Source organism: Silurus meridionalis, chromosome 4 (assembly GCF_014805685.1).
Source record: "Silurus meridionalis isolate SWU-2019-XX chromosome 4, ASM1480568v1, whole genome shotgun sequence".
NCBI classification, from domain to species: Eukaryota; Metazoa; Chordata; class Actinopteri; order Siluriformes; family Siluridae; genus Silurus; species Silurus meridionalis.
Window position 1 is genome coordinate 1,618,891 of NC_060887.1, and position 16,560 is coordinate 1,635,450.

Below are 16,560 nucleotides of genomic sequence, written 5' to 3' on the forward strand. Positions count from 1 at the left end.
TGGCGATATCGGACAGGTAGGAAAAAGTGACAAATGTATTCTCCTGAAAAAGATCATTAATGTTTACAATGCCCCTTCTAAACCACAGTGCAAAGGATCCGTCTGAAATAGAGGGTAGAAAGGAGGGGTTTTTATATATAGGAGACAGACCTGATGCTGCCTGGAAACCAAAATGTTTTCTAAATTGTTTCCAGATTTTAAGGCTTTGTAGAACTAAAGGATTGGAGGAGTAATTGGATGTCTTCAACGCTAATGAAGAGCATAATAAAGCATGCAGAGGCACATGAGGACGGACGAGGTCAGACAGGAGTCTCTCCGTGGACTATGATGTTTGCCGACGGAGCAATTGCAATTCCCTGATTTTGTATTTTTTTGTATGTTTGTCACATGTTAATGTTTCCGATCATCAACCTCATTTAAATATTAGTAAACGATAACACAAGTGAACATGCAGTTTTTATTATTGAGAAAAACAAAATCCAAAACTACATGCCCCTGTGTGAAAAAGTGATTGCCCCCTAAACCTAATATTTGGTTGGGCCGCCCTTAGCAGCAACAACTGACATCAGGCGTTTGTGATAACTTGTGATGAGTCTGTTACAGCGCTGTGGAGGAATTTTGGTCACTCATCTATGCAGAATTGTTGTAATTCAGCCACATTGGAGGGTTTTTAAGCACAAACCTTCTTTTGGAAGTCATGTCACAGCATCTCAATAGGATTCAGGTCAGGACTTTGACTAGGCCACTCCAAAGTCTTCATTTTGTCTTTCCTCAGCCATTCAGAGGTGGACTTGCTGGTGTGTTTTGGATCATTGTCCTGCTGCAGACCCCAAGTTCACTTCAGCTTGAAGTCACAAACAGATTCTCCTTCAGGATTTTTTAGTAAACAGCAGAATTCATGGATCCATTTATTACAGCAAGTCTTCCAGGTCCTGAAGCAGCAAAACAGCCCCAGACCATCACACTACCACCACCATATTTCACTGTTGGTATGACGCTCTTTTCTCAAATGCGGTGTTACTTTTCTGCAAGGCATGATGGGACACACACCTTACAAAGAGTTAAACTTTCGAGTATTTTCCCAAAAGTCTTGGGGATCATCCAGATGTTTTCTGGCAAAACTGAGACGAGCCTTTATGTTCTTTTTGCTCAGCAGCTGTTTTCGTCTTGGATCTCTGCCGTGTAGATCGTTTTTGCCGTCTCTTTCTCATGGGGGAGTCATGAACACTGACCTTAACTGAGGCAAGTGAGGCTGCAGTTCTTTGGATGTTGTTGTGGGGTCTTTTGTGACCTCTTGGATGAGTGGTCTCTGTGCTCTTGGGGTAATTTTGGTCAGCCGGCCACTCCTGGGAAGGTCACTGTTCCATGTTTTTGCCATGTGTGAATAATTTCTTTGAATTGAAGTGATAAAGTTAGCACAGTTTTAACAGGGGGGCAAACACTTTTTCACACAGGGCCATGTAGTTTTGGATTTTGTTTCCCCTTCATTTAAAATCTGCATGTCGTGTTCACTTGTGTATCTTTTACTAATATTTAAATTAGTTTGACGATCTGAAACATTAAAGTGTGACAAACATGCAAATAAACAGTGTTGGGCGGTAACGTGTTACTTTTGACAGTAACTAATACTGTAACGTGTTACTTTTAAAAATAAAGTAACTCCGTTACCGTATGGTGCGTTACCCGTTACTTTTTTAAATGAATGAATTTGGGCTGAAGTGTAGACTACAGCCTAACCAGCTTACAGCAGCGTCGCATTGTAGTATTGGAGGATGAACCACTGTAAACAGGAAGAAGACACGCTGTGGGCGTGTCTCCGTTTATTCAGGTCTGTGCGGCAGTAATGGCGAGTCGAGGCGAGAGCAAGATGAGTTTCTCAAAGTGAAAATATGCTCATTATTTCACTTTAGTTGAGCATAAAGACAAAAACTGTCAAATGTAAGCTGTGTCTTTCTGGTTCGAAGCTCGTATCTACTGCGATAAACAGCAACTCCAATCTGCCGAAGCTCCTTCAGAATCTACATGCCTCGACGAAGCTAGAAGCTAATCCGGTGTTCTGCTTACATACTTCAGCTGTGAAAGGAACATGTTTAAGAGCTCAACACAACAGCAGAAGCCACTTTAGTTTTTGATTGTGAATACAGTGGAACCCGGTTATCTCGCCCTCGGTTACCTTGACAACCCTATTAAGTCGACGTTTTTGAAGTGGAACCCCAAATTCTCGCTTTTTCTAAGCATTTTTTATCGGTTATGTCGATATAAATAATATCTCGAGCACAAAAAAAAAACTTGCTATTTAACGTCGGTTATCTCGGTGCAGCCGCAGAAGAACTCGCGAAATGTGGCTGAAAAATCAAGTCTTACAGCTGCTACAGGTGTTGTAGTGTATACTGGTGAACCACACTGAAGGGGGCCGAAGGGGGCGTGGCAGGTGGATTCCTGACAGATAAACATGTACTGTATTTATTTTTATAGCATGCCTTCATCAAACAAATCGCGGCAACGCTGTTGTGTAAAAAAACCCTTCAAAAACACGTGCATGCACATTCTCATTTATTAACGCATCAACAATCAACTAAGTAATTGAGTAGGAAATTAAAATCAGAGGCTCAAGAGCATGTCTCCACTGTGGGTCAAACCCAAGACCTTCTGCATGTAAAACAGACATGATGACCACTACACTCCAGTATTAACAATCAATGACTGTTTCTTCCAATGTTATAAATCACTATATACTGCTCCTTTATCTGCTGACACTTCAACATTAGAGGCCTTTTTCAAAATGTATGTATTCCTACAATAAGTGTAGGTACAGCATTACAATTGGATGAGTTTATATCTGATACAGAAATAGCCTTAGCAAGTCTGCCTTCTGGTAAATCACCTGGACCAGGATACGAAAAAGAATGTTATATATAACCCATCTCTATCTGACACTTCTTTAGAGGTGGAGGAGCAGAAGGTAGAGGAGCAGAAGGTGGAGGATCAAAAAAGAACAGGCTGAAGTCCTTTGGACTTTTGGAGACTTTAGAGAATGTGAGAAAATGTATAACTGTGTGTAGATAATCAGGTAAAATATTATTTATGAGTCTGACTTTGTTGAAGGTGTTTATGTCTCACCATAAATCTGATTATCACGAATCACACAGCACAACTTACTCAAAAGTCTAATGCTGAATGCTTCCTGTTTTTTTTAACCTAAAGAAATGTAAATGAAGTGATGAACACACTGGATGTTGTTGTTCTGTAGACAGTCACACTGCTGCTGAGAAATCTGGACTGTATTGTGGATGACGGACCTGTAGGAAGCGTTCCTGAGATTTGGGACTGTCCTCACTGCACACGTCATTTATAACTACTGATCCTTACATTTTCCTTCTTTCTCAGTAACTTGGGGTTTCCTCCCCGTACTCAGCTGGAGTATTTTCTGAATGTGGAGAGCTCTGATATTGTGAACCTCTAACACGTTTGATGTGCACTCTTTGCTTTGTGTTTCTGCTCGCTGTCCCGTACAGGTCATGATGAAGAACGGACGCTTAAAAGGCTTCTGGTATGTGACATTTTCATCTCCTGATGAGGCTCGAGTAGACATCATGGAGATGAACGACAGGGTGCTGGGCAGCAGGACTGTGTACTTAAGTCCCTCTCAGACGAAGTCATGGCATGAAGGTAGAAACCATCTCGCCTTCAAAACCCTGCCCAGACCCAAGACCCAACGCCAACAAGAACATCCATCCACAGAGTGAGTCAAAGCCGTCCGATTAGTTTTGTGTTAAGTGCAGTTAAAGATTCAAAATAGAAGAGAACTTTTCATGTTAGCAACATTTACCTTCTGATTGGATGCTAACATGAGATGATTGTCTGCATCTACAGATGTTCCAGTTGCAGATCCTGGAAAAGAAAACCAGCAGCAGTGGAACAGGCGATTCACACCACAGCCTCTCAGACTGGACACACAGGAACTATTCTGATTCTATTTCCAGTGTGTTTTATAGAGACCTTCATGATCTGGAGCAGGTTTTGGTCACAGCTGTGTTTGGTCACATGTAATAATTGGTTTAATACTGAGTGATTGATCAGTGTGTATTATTAAAGTCAGCAATGCAAACACACACATGCACTCAAACATTGGATGCTGAATTTGTTCTGTTTTCTGTAGGAATTAGGATTAGATCCTCTATTATACCAGAACCAGTGTACACTTGCAGCAAGTTTCTGCTCTCAGAAAATGACCTTTAAATAAAAGTGCTTCATTGTTCATTCACCAGTGAGACCAGAACCTTGTTAATAAAAGAACACAGCTGTTCTGTTTATATTATGGGATACAGACAGTGCTTGTTATTTCTCATGGTTTTCTACATGAGAGTGATGTAATGCTCATGTTTTTGCTTTCTGTATCTCCTCACTCACTCCTACAGGTGGTACTGCACAATGGACGGTCCAAAGGCTTTGGATTTGTCTGATATTCCTCTCTGGATGAAGACACTAATGCCATCAGAGAGTTGAATGGAAAGCTGGTGAGCAGGAGGTCACTGTGTATCACTATGGCTGAGCAGTGGACAGGAGCAGCCGCCACACCAAGCCCTACCTCCATCCATCCAGGAACATGCAGTGGTTCCATCTACAGCGTAAGTCATACTGTCCTCATAATGTCCTACAAAACTTTACTAAACACACACTGTGTACCGGTCAAACACACACATTATGTAAAGTAACACATCTCTGTTTTTCACTTTCAGGTCATCGTGCTGTCGTTCTGCTCCACTGAATTCATCATTTTATTTATTTTGCTTTTATTTATTATTTCTTTCTCTTTTTTACAGAAATAGTTTTATTACTGTAAATAAATATGTAAATAACTAACAGTAATGAAGGTGTTTCATTATTGATCATTCATAAAATTCCCTCTTAATACATGAGAACTTTCATTAGAACTGAAAGAGACGGTGCTGTGAAAAGAGAACAGTAATAACAGAGTTGTGTTCGTGAAAACCCTGGAAACAGATCATGTAAATACACTACTCTGACGCTGACACCATTTATTTAATGGATGAATAAAATTGATCTGAAATAAATTCAAATATTTAAGCTGTAATACTGCACTGTATTTAACTTATTATTATTATTATTATTATTATTATTATTATTATTATTATTATTATTATTATTATTATTATTATATATTGTTATAATTTTAAATGTATTGATAGATTTTATTTTGAAACTTTATATTTTGATGTTTTATTTTAGTTAATACATTTTATATTGTATTTAATTTGTGTCGGTTTATGTTCTAATCTCTAATATACACTAAAAGCCTTTATATTTATAAATGTGTATTTAAATCACACATATTAAAAAATTAATAATATGTAAAAAGATCTAATATCTACCAAAAAAAATTACTCAGTGTTGATTTAAGATGTTTGGACATTTATTCCAGCTCATAAATCCTATAAAACATGCAGCATTAAACATGAACTTCCAGCAGATGAACATCTCATAATACTGTCTGGAAGTGAGAAATGTACAGTTTGTTTTTACTCCATACACATGAACTTACTTTGATCAGAAACACAATCATACTCCAAATCAATTAATCAATAAAGTCAATAAAAGAATCCCAAACTGCTGTGTCTTGTCCTCGCTATTAATGACGTCATTAGAGCTCCACTACTTCTAATTACCTGCTGTGACAGTGAGCTCTAATACACATCACACTGCCACCTACTGGTCATTTATGATTCTGCAACATTCATAGAGTCACTCCGGTCAACTTCCGGTTCTCAACTCGGATTCACTCGCTTTATACACAGTTTACAGCCGTTTTTATCTTTTTTATGACTGTAATATCGCTCTTCTCTCAGGAACAACAGAAAAGCTGTGAAGACATGATATTTTATCCACTCTTTACCTCTGTAATGTGCGCATGCGCTTAGTGTCAGGTTAAAAGAGACCGGGTTACGTCACAGACGGAGGGCGGGGCATCTGCCTGTGACGTCACAGTAAGGCAACGTCTATAATTGGAAACGCGTCTCTGTTTCTCTCATTTCCGAGATTTTTGCTTGTGAGTAAAGAGGCATAAACATGGAGCTCTTCAGAAGGTTGAGAGAGTTTTTTCAAACCGGAAGATCGAAGAAAACTAAGCAGATTGCTGAAATGAAGGAGAAGCTGGAGCACATGGAGAAAGTAGTGAAAGACTTGGATGCATTTTCTCTTCTAATGATAGAGAAGATAACAGAAGAGAAAGAAGAGAAAGCCATTCTGCTACAGACGGTGCAAAAGCTGGAGGCTACTTTGGCTTCTGAGCGAAAGCAGCAGGAACAGGACATAACTGAGAGAAGCCAGAGCTGGGCGAGAGAACAAAAACAACTGGAGGAACGTGTTGCTCAGCTTGAGTTTATTTTGGAGCAGACCACCATGAAGCTACAGTCTTCCTTGAAAATCAATGAGGAACAGGAGAAAACTGTAGAATGTGAGAGAGAGAGCTGGACAAGAGAACAAACGAAAGTGGAGAAACATGTTGCTCAGCTTGAGGTCACTTTGGAACAGACCACCATGGAGCTCCAGTCTTCCCTGAAAATCCATGAGGAACTGGAGAAAACTGTAAAATGTGAGAGAGAGCTGGAAGAGAGAACAAAACGACTGGAGGAACATGTTGCTCAGCTTAAGCTCACTTTGGAACAGACCACCATGGAGCTCCAGGATACTCAGAATCACTGTGAGAAAATAAAAAATAGTGCAGAGCAGGAGAGAGATCATTTGATCAGAGAGAAAGAGCGACTGGAGGAACGTGTTGCTCAGTTTGAGCCCACGTTGGATTTGAAAGAAAAACAAGAGGACGAAAGAGAGAAAACTAAACTTGACATAGAGGAGAGGAACAACTTACAGCTTCAGACCAACAGGGGGCTCCAGGACACCCAGAATCTCTGTGAGGAAGAAAAGAAGACTTCAGAGAATAAAACAGATCATTATATGAGAGTCCGAGAGCGATGGGAGGAAATTGTTGCTCAGCTGAGACAAGAAAACATTCAAAAGAAAAGGAGAAATAGAAAAAAAAGAAGACGACAAGAGAAACAGAGAGTCTGAACATGCCTTTTTCCTCTTTCTGTTTCTCTTATGGCTATTTATGATAGTTTTACACTTATAGTCAATAGTATAAAGCTGAGTGTAAAGCTATTGTATCTTGTAGATCGTCTCGTCTTTTGATCATTTTTTATTTCTGTCTTGTCAAATCTTTTTTTTTATCTTTTTTTAAATCTTGATTTTAATCTTTTACTACAAAGAGTCACAATAAACACTAATAACAACCATTATTTTTGTCTTCCTTACAAACGCTGTATGACCTCCTCATGGATTCTTCCACTTAGTTTATATCCCTCTTGTGGGGCAGGGGGCTGTGGCTCGGGGTCATAATGCTGAGGGGGAGGGAGGTCAGGAGGGAGAGGGAAACTGGTCCTCAGTGCCACATTGTGCAAAACACCACACACCCTGATAATCTTACACACTTTTTCCGGGTGGTATAAAGTCTTCCACCTGAGACATCCAGAGCTCCACATCTGCATTTCTGGAGGTGAGGAGCGTCTGAGGGGTGAAGCCTCTGTCACCTGTCATATTATAGACTACATCAGGACAATGTTTACAATTTCTACATGTTGTTAAAGTCACCAAGAAGCCAGTCATCACGTCCTGCAGCTGCATAGATCACATAGATCCAGGAGCACAGCTGTAGGAATCTAAATCAGATTATTATTCAGTCATCATCATGGGCCGAGAAATCATCATGGTCCCTGGAGACTCTTTCTCTCCTTAATCTTCCATTGGCGTAATCCTCCAGCAGTGCCATCATGCAGCATTACACACGGGGGTCACCACAGCATTTATATGTTTACAGTAATTACACTGATCATTAACACCTTGGCAAAATCAGCATGAATTAGTGGCATCATCACCAGTGATACAATTTGAAGATGAAAATGTGACATGTGAACACGTTTCTTCATGCCAGTTTTGTCATGAACATCATTATAGTTAGGACTGAAAATGAGAACATAAAGAGAGTAACGACTGTGTGAGAGCGTAATGGCTGCATTTCCAGATTTATTGAAGGAAAATATGTCGTTATTTACACTGTGTTCTGCAGTTATCTAATGGTAGGGATTTGATGTTCTCCTGTATTCCATGCAGTCGGGCATCTCCTCCTCCTGCGCTCCCGTAGTGGAATGTGATGGTGAGACGCCGCTGATTACAAATTTAGAGTGAATTTTTATTTAACATTTGAGTTGGATTTTATAAGAAGGTGTTTATGAAACAACTATCACTCAGTACAAACCCAAATAACCTGCAGGATTTCATCTTCATGATCACAACACTTCAGTGTCACAGGAGGAGCTCGGGGCGTGTTTGTGTGACATCACAGTAGAGATGTCTATAAGTCAGAATGTGTCTTTGTTTCTCATTTCTCAGGTTTGTGCAGTTTTAGGAAAATAAGGGAAAAATGTAGAGGTGTCATGAGTATGAACTGGAAGAGATATTCGAGGTGGAAAATAGAGACGCATATGAGGACCAATAGTCACTCCAGAAAACAGATATATGCCATGGCCGGTAAAAAGTGGTGACCACGTACACCAGGCAAAGTGTGTCGGCCGGAAGGAAAAGATAGGAAAATATAATGTAAAATAAAAATAGTAAAATAAGCAAACAGCATGCAGGCAACATGCCTTAACTATACTCAAACAGCATATGCACATATTTTCAAAACACAAGTAGAAATTTAAGTGGAAAAATCATATAAAAATATATATAAATATAAAAATGAGAAGAGTAATAGGTTAATAGGCACAACACATCGTCAGATAATAAAGAACGAGGAGAATAGTTGCAAGAATTTGTATAAGAGGTACACTGTCCAAAACACACAGGAAGTAAGCATGAGAGAGCATGAGCTTAAGATGCAGGCAGGATGAGAGTAAGACAGGAAATGTTATATAAAGAAGTATTATGGCATAAGAAATATATTTTAAGAAGATTTTAAGAAAAACTAAGTAAAAGACGAGAGCTATGAAAATTAGGAAAAGCATTTGGAGAAAAGTGCTGATGTGTTAAAACTAAAGCCCTGGTTTGTAAAACTAGTAAAAAACACGTTTTATACAAAGTCTACACAAAACAAAACAAAGGATGATTTGCAGACATAGGAAAAAAAACCCAGACGAGATTTTTAGAAAAGTGCACGATCAGGGGATGTTTTTTAAGACAAGGTCTCCATCAAGAGATATTTTTTGTACATGTAAATTAGAATTGTATGGAGGTGAACGAGGCCTCCTGGATATGGGTGGAATTTTACTAAGAATAGGTAGACACACCAGAAATATAAAAAATAAGGATTGTTTATATCAAATTCGCACTCGCATGTGAAAGCTGACGGGTGTCATTGCTGTCAGGATGATTCTCTCCGAGAGCTCCATGGGACGGGTCTGAAGTGACTGCAATAAAGCTGATTTTCTCCTTCTCATTCGTGACTGGAAGATGTCTTCATTTGGTTTGTTTATGTATTATTTTAAGTTTTTGTAACTTATTGGTAAATGATTAGTGAACAGCTAAAACTAATTTGAGTATTGAGCCACAATTGTTATGTCTATTCGGACATGGGGTCTGAGTTACGAGACCCTGACCACTGTACTGTAACTCAGTGTCAGGATGTTACTGATCTTCTTATCGCCTCGGCATCATGGTGGAGTCTCCTGTCATCAGAGAGTCTTTGAGGTGCCGTGTAGAACATCCAGTGGTCAGTATGAGAGAATTGAATAACAGAATATAAGATTTTTTCTCCAAAGTTTAAATAACATTGGATTTTTTTCCATTTGATGAATTTTAACTTCATTCATTTTTTCATTCATGTATTTTTGCTCTTGTTGTGAAGTGAAGTTTGTGTCATTGCTGCTACACTGTGCATCTGAACGATCACGACTCAAATCTCACAATAAACTTTAGGGTTTTATCACATTTTCTACTTTCATTCATCTGATTGTCTCCCCAGTGTCCAACTGCTCCATGGCTTTGTGTATCAGTCACCTCACAACTATAGCAAAGAGTTTTTATTATTGAGCGAGTAAATTCCAAGTGATTCAGTGCTTATGCTCAGAGACTGACCTGATTTTTTTCAACTACTGCTGAATGTTTGTTTACATTCACAATATTCAATATTATATGCACATTATATTCCACATGGATCGTGCAGTACAGTGTACAAGTTGTTAATAACATTCTTGTGTATGTTTCTATTTTCTTTATAGTGATTAATCTGTAGGATAAATCATATAAATGTGGAAATCTTCATATAATAATAATCATAAAAATGTATAATTTTAGAATATAAAAGTATGTTTAAATGTAGACCTTTAGGTACTAAAGCACCCTATTGCAATAAAGTATTATTATATAATATAATATATTATTATTATTATTATTATTATTATTATTATTAATATTATAATGACAAACTGTGTTTATAAAATTAATTTAAAATAAGGCTGTAATACTGCACTGTATTTAACTGTCCGAACCAGATTTATTCTAGTTTTAAACATATTGATAGTCATTTTATTTATTTTTGTTGTATTTTGATGTTTTCAATTTCACTTAAGTAAATTATGACTTTATGTTTTTAATTTATTACCCAGTAAAAGCCTTGATATTTATAAATGTGTATTTAAAACACAGATATTTAAAAAAGAATAATACATCAAAAGATCTAATATCTACCAAACTACAAAAATCACTCAGTGTTGAATTTAGGTTTTTGGACATTTATTCCAGCTCATAAATCCTATAAAACATGCAGCATTAAACATGAACTTCCAGCAGATGAACATCTCATAATACTGTCTGGAAGTGAGAAATGTACAGGTTGTTTTTACTCCATACACATGAACTTACTTTGATCAGAAACACAATCATACTCCAAATCAATTAATCAATAAAGTCAATAAAAGAATCCCAAACTGCTGTGTGTCTTGTCCTCGCTATTAATGACGTCATTAGAGCTCCACTACTTCTAATGACCTGCTGTGACAGTGAGCTCTAATACACATCACACTGCCACCTACTGGTCATTTATGATTCTGCAACATTCATGGAGTCACTCCGGTCAACTTCCGGTTCTCAACTCGGATTCACTCGCTTTATACACAGTTTACAGCCGTTTTTATCTTATTTATGACTGTAATATCGCTCTTCTCTCAGGAACAACAGAAAAGCTGTGAAGACATGACATTTTATCCGCTCTTTACCTCTTTAATGTGCAAATGCGCATAGTGTCAGGTTAAGAGAGACCGGGTTACGTCACAGACGAAGGGCGGGGCATCTCTCTGTGACGTCACAGTAAGGCAACGTCTATAATTGGGAACGCTCTCTGTTTCTCTCATTTCCGAGGTTTTTGCTTGTGAGTAAAGAGGCATAAACATGGAGCTCTTCAGAAGGTTGAGAGAGTTTTTTCAAAGCAGAAGATCGAAGAAAACTAAGCAGATTGCTGAAATGAAGGAGAAGCTGGAACACATGGAGAAAGTAGTGAAAGACTTGGATGCATTTTCTTCTCGAATGATAGAGAAGATAACAGAAGAGAGAGAAGAGAAAGCCATTCTGCTACAGACGGTGCAAAAGCTGGAGGCTACTTTGGCTTCTGAGCGAAAGCAGCAGGAACAGGACATAACTGAGAGAAGCCAGAGCTGGGCGAGAGAACAAAAACAACTGGAGGAACGTGTTGCTCAGCTTGAGTTTATTTTGGAACAGACCACCATGGAGCTCCAGTCTTCCTTGAAAATCAATAAGGAACTGGAAAAAACTGTAGAAGGTGAGAGAGAGAGCTGGACGAGAGAACAAAAGAAAGTGGAGGAACATGTTATTAAGCTTGAGCTTACTTTGGATCAGACCACCATGGAGCTCCAGTCTTCCCTGAAAATGCATGAGGAACTGGAGAAAACCATAGAATGTGAGAGAGAGAGCTGGACGAGAAAGAAAAAGAAAGTGGAGGAACATGTTGCTCAGCTTGAGGTCACTTTAGAACAGACCACCATGGAGCTCCAGGATACTCAGAATCACTGTGAGAAAGTAAAAAATAGTGCAGAGCAGGAGAGAGATCATTTGAGCAGGGACAGAGAGCGACTGGAGGAACGTGTTGCTCAGTTTGAGCCCACGTTGGATTTTAAAGAAAAACAAGAGGACGAAAGAGAGAAAACTAAACTTGACATAGAGGAGAGGAACAACTTACAGCTTCAGACCAACAGGGGGCTCCAGGATACCCAGAATCTCTGTGAGGAAGAAAAGAAGACTTCAGAGAATAAAACAGATCATTATATGAGAGTCCGAGAGCGATGGGAGGAAATTGTTGCTCAGCTGAGACAAGAAAACATTCAAAAGAAAAGGAGAAATAGAAAAAAAAGAAGACGACAAGAGAAACAGAGAGTCTGAACACTTTTACTACAGCGAGACACAATAAACACTATTAAATAAATAAAGATTTTGAATTTCAATCATGTCTAATGTCTCTTCATCACAGAGAGCATTCAATGATGGTATTTTTTTTCTTGAAATCCACTTTAGTAAAGTCAGTGATGTTTGATGTCCTTAAAGAAAAGGAATTTGACAGAAACTGAAGTTGAGGTATTTTCTTGCAGCTTTAGTGCTTTGTTCATTTTGTCCACTGTAGTCCACTGAAAAGCACAGTTTAATACAGTGTGCTCATGTGTGTATCAGTGTTCTGATTTAATCAACTGAATAGTCGGTGTAGGTCACAAGAGTGTGTGTGTGTGTGTGTGTGTGTGTGTGTGTGTGTGTTATTACCCATAAGGCAGTGGTTTTTAACCTTTTTTGAGGCGTGACTCATTGTTTACATGAAGAAAACACAGTGCATGTAGGGGTACGGCCATGGGCGTAAATTTCATTTAACAGTAGTGGGGACAATGAATATAAAATTTCTCATAAGCAATTTTGAAGGGGACACAAATAATACAGTCAAATTGTACTTACAGTATAAAGACACAGTGTCCCCACAGTGAAAAACTTTGTTTCTATCATTATCATTGTAGCATGGAGACTGCGTCAATTACAATGGTAATTCAAAGCTCTTTACATAAATAAAGTAAAACTATCATAAAAAAATAATCACAACAATAAAAACAAGGAATTAAAAAAAAGGGTTTAACATTTTATTTACAAATGAAGACATTTAAGAACAGAATAGAAACTGATTATAAAAATACAGTTTGGTCAGTTGGGACGTAGCACAGTGATCATTTAGTAAATGCACAGATAAACAATATGCTAATTGTGTGTTAATGTTAACATTATACCAAGTCGTCCCAAATAAAACACTGCATGTGAAACAGCTTTGGTGTTTTAGTGTCAGTGCACTATGCTACAAGCTATTGTACACAAGCTAACGTTCACTAGATAAGTGATATTTTAATCTCTAATAGAGCAGATTCATGGAAAATTACATCCGAAATCAGCATTTTTGCTTTCAGACATGCAACTAATTTATGAATGAGTCTGCATCAACTACATTAAAGAGAATCGCTTTATTTAAAGTGAATAAAATCCTCTAGTTAATGTAGTTGAACATTAATTGAGGCGCAGACACACACCTGACTCGTGTGTGTAGAGAAGGTGAGATGAACTGGGAAAGCAGGCAGTGGGTCAAACCACTGTGAGGAAGGAGAGGGGGAACTCAACTGTTTCTAAATGCAGTTTTGGGTTGTGTTTTTTCTACTTAAACAATTATTTTAGGTATACATACATATATTTTTCATATAATAGAGAATACATATAATAGAGAGTGTGATTTTTTTTAAATATTTTTTTTGGGGATTCAGGATTTACGCCCATGGGTGGTCAGAATGTTTCTACTCTGTTCCTGGGTTAGTTTCAGGGGTTCACCTCAGTCAGCTTCATCTGGTCATTTATGATTCTACAACATTCATATAGTCACTCGGGTCAACTTCTGGATTGTGCGTAATCTTCCCTCTGTAATCTGTACATGCGCAGTGTGTGTGTGTGTGTGTGTGTGTGTGTGTGTGTGTGTGAGAGAGAGAGAGAATAAAGTGAGTGACATGATGATGTCACAGGCAGAGGGAGGGGCATCTAGGTGTGATGTCACAGTGTGACACGTATATATAAATCAGAGCGTGCTTTTGTTTCTCATTTGTAAATTTACCAATTGTAAGTAAAGAGACACTAAAATTGACAACCACCAAACAAACAAACAGCAGCAAGAAGCAGCAGCGATTAGCAGCAACTAAAAAAACATTACAAATCCTCTTCTATTGAACATTTCTTCATACAGGTACCTGGTAAGTCGTCTAAATAATTATGGCAGAATATTGTAGATTATTTAGTAGAAGACTCGAAAAGTACAAAGTCAATTATTTAGCGACATTAGCATGGGTAACTAGCCGGCTAGCTAAGATTAGCTTTTATAGTTTAGCTTTTTATATTAATCCAACAAATTGACCTAATAATTAGTATAGAATCTATTAGATACAATGAAGTAGCTTAATTTAACCTATTTATCCCATATTTTAATCAAACTCATGTAACCTGTTTACTCCAAGTATAATTAACATAATATACTAATAAATAGAGTAGAATAGGGTCAGACTGGGACTACAATTTTAATAATCCTTGCAGCCGTGGCATGTTTTATCTGTTGTGGAATTCCTTGTCATTGTTTAGACAATACGTACAGCTCCCAGTGTATAAAATTACAGGTGAAGAGTCTTCTACAGAAAACATCTCCACAGATATGGATCAAAACATCTATGTGGATTTGGATGGAGGGATTATGGCCCTAGTCGATGAGAAAAAATGTCTGTAACAAACGTTTCCTTATAACTAAAAGCACTAAACTCTTTCTACACTTCAATTCTGATTCTTTGATTATATCGTATATAAATCATATTGTTGTTGTGTGTATTTTATGCTGTGTGCAGGAACATGGCAGCTGGTGAACATAGGAGGCTTCTGAAAGTTATCCGTCTGCATCAACTACATTAAAGAGAATCGCTTTATTTAAAGTGAATAAAATCCTCTAGTTAATGGAGTTGAACATTAATTGAGGCGCAGACACACACCTGACTCGTGTGTGTAGAGAAGGTGAGATGAACTGGGAAAGCAGGCAGTGGGTCAAACCACTGTGAGGAAGGAGAGGGGAACTCAACTGTTTCTAAATGCAGTTTTGGGTTGTGTTTTTCTACTTAAACAATTATTTTAGGTATACATACATATATTTTTCATATAATAGAGAATACATATAATAGAGAGTGCGATTTTTTAAAATATTTTTTGGGGGGATTCAGGATTTACCCCCATGGGTGGTCAGAATGTTGCTACTCTGTTCCTTGGTTAGTTTCAGGGGTTCACCTCAGTCAGCTTCATCTGGTCATTTATGATTCTACAACATTCATATAGTCACTGGGTCAACTTCCGGATTGTGCGTAATCTTCCTCTGTAATCTGTACATGCGCAGTGTGTGTGTGTGTGTGTGTGTGTGTGTGTGTGTGTGTGTGTGAGAGAGAGAGAAATAAAATGAGTGACATGATGATGTCACTGGTGAGGGCGGGGCATCTAGGTGTGATGTCACAGTGTGACACGTCTATATAAATCAGAGCGTGCTTTTGTTTCTCATTTGTGAATTTACCAATTGTAAGTAAAGAGACACTAAAATTGACAACCACCAAACAAACAAACAGCAGCAAGAAGCAGCAGCGATTAGCAGCAACTAAAAAAACATTACAAATCCTCTTCTATTGAACATTTCTTCATACAGGTACCTGGTAAGTCGTCTAAATAATTATGGCAGAATATTGTAGATTATTTAGTAGAAGACTCGAAAAGTACAAAGTCATTATTTAGCGACATTAGCATGGGTAACTAGCCGGCTAGCTAAGATTAGCTTTTATAGTTTAGCTTTTTATATTAATCCAACAAATTGACCTAATAATTAGTATAGAATCTATTAGATACAATGAAGTAGCTTAATTTAACCTATTTATCCCATATTTTAATCAAACTCATGTAACCTGTTTACTCCAAGTATAATTAACATAATATACTAATAAATAGAGTAGAATAGGGTCAGACTGGGACTACAATTTTAATAATCCTTGCAGCCGTGGCATGTTTTATCTGTTGTGGAATTCCTTGTCATTGTTTAGACAATACGTACAGCTCCCAGTGTATAAAATTACAGGTGAAGAGTCTTCTACAGAAAACATCTCCACAGATATGGATCAAAACATCTATGTGGATTTGGATGGAGGGATTATGGCCCTAGTCAATGAGAAAAAAATGACTGTAACAAACGTTTCCTTATAACTAAAAGCACTAAACTCTTTCTACGCTTCAATTCTGATTATTTAATTATATCGTATATAAATCATGTTGTTGTTGTGTGTATTTTATGCTGTGTGCAGGAACATGGCAGCTGGTGAACATAGGAGGCTTCTGAAAGTTATCCGTCTGCATCAACGCACGTGTGCGTACATCAAAGCATGTGCTGAGGGGTAT

At 38.0% G+C, this 16,560-nt stretch overlaps 1 protein-coding gene and 1 long non-coding RNA gene across 3 annotated transcripts in view; one reads left to right on the forward strand and one right to left on the reverse strand.

Moving 5' to 3' along the window:
* Window positions 1–16,560, reverse strand: part of LOC124384638 (eukaryotic translation initiation factor 4 gamma 3-like) — a 1,295,064-nt gene that overhangs the window by 1,255,967 nt on the left and 22,537 nt on the right. The gene's annotated exons all lie outside the window — the stretch shown is intronic.
* On the forward strand, window positions 2,992–3,933 carry LOC124384809. The gene is made up of 3 exons (XR_006925621.1): window positions 2,992–3,036; window positions 3,516–3,742; window positions 3,874–3,933. It is a non-coding gene; the product is annotated as an uncharacterized LOC124384809 (long non-coding RNA).